Source organism: Triticum dicoccoides, chromosome 4A (assembly GCF_002162155.2).
Source record: "Triticum dicoccoides isolate Atlit2015 ecotype Zavitan chromosome 4A, WEW_v2.0, whole genome shotgun sequence".
Lineage (NCBI taxonomy): Eukaryota > Viridiplantae > Streptophyta > Magnoliopsida > Poales > Poaceae > Triticum > Triticum dicoccoides.
Genome location: NC_041386.1, coordinates 71,756,252 through 71,757,598, shown reverse-complemented (window position 1 = coordinate 71,757,598; position 1,347 = coordinate 71,756,252).

Sequence of the window (1,347 nt, the reverse complement as noted above, 5' to 3'; positions counted from 1 at the left end):
ACACATCTGTAAGTTACCAAGCGTCTTAATTGTTGACGATGACAACTTAAAATTTAGATAGACTTGGGCTCATGAGCCACCAAAAAATGTTTGGCCGATGACATGGAGGTGATTTCTCACGTGTCAAACTAGTCAACACGAAATAAATAATATAGTAAGAAACATTATTTAAATATTCTGAAAATTTTAATAACATATACAAAAAGTTAGTTTTATTAACCATTCAAAAGTTAAAATCTGGAAGTCAAGAAACATCAAAATAAAGGAACAATGAAATAAAATCTAGATAAGTTATCAAACAAACATGGGAATCTTAGAACTAGGATTCAAGATAAAATATTCTGAAAAGTTCTAGAAAAACTGGAGAATTAGAAAAACTCACCAAAAAGTTATGAACGTCCATTGAAAGTCAGTATATTTAATTTTTTTATGAATACCTTTTTCAAGTGCTTAAAAAAACCTTTTTTGAAGTTTCCGTCTTAGTAATATTAGGAATTTCCAATAGTTGGTCTTGAAAACTCAATTTTCCAAATATTAATTCTTTTCTCACCTTCCCTTTTAAAAAATCATTTATATGATATTATTATTATTTTATATTTGGTTGCAAGTGCGAGTAATCACTACAAAATCATCAGTAATATACAGCAATGTGATGACATAATTTCCAGGCACTGTCTATAGAATAGTTGTTCACAATATGTTTCTGCTCAGTTGTGACTGATACAGAACTTTGTGTCCATAAGTTGATTTTCAACCACAATAAGTAAATAGGGTCACAATTCTACTGGATGCAGGAGGAAGAAGACTTCGACACCCCAAAGAATTTGGATGTAAAGGGTTATTTGTAAGGACTTGTCTTAATAAGTTAATATATGGCATTAGGCCTCTCCATGAAAAAGAGTAGGCATTTCTATGTCACCACTATTGATCGCCCTTATGTAAATCTGGGAGTGGTCTTAGAAGAACTGGTTTAAATGGTTTGGTTTTTTATTATGGGCTTGATTGGTTTAGGTTTTGTTGGGTTGAGGCTTTCTTAAGTTCGATTTGGTTTGGGTTTGGGGAGAAGTCAGTTTGGGTTAGTTGGTTATGGGCTGAAACCGTTTGATGTATTATGGGCTACAAACTGCGGGTACAACCCGGTTCTTTGTATTGGTTCGTTGCCTTCGACTGCTCCCCAACCCAACCCACGCGTCGCCCCTTGTCTTTTCCCCCGCGCCACCGCCCGCACGCCCCCTTGTCTCTTCCCCCTCATCGTCCCTTCCTCGTGCGGCCACCTTGCCGTCACCCTCCGGCGTCGGCCCCTCCTCCACACAGCAGATCCCTACCATGAGCTACCCCGAGGCCTGA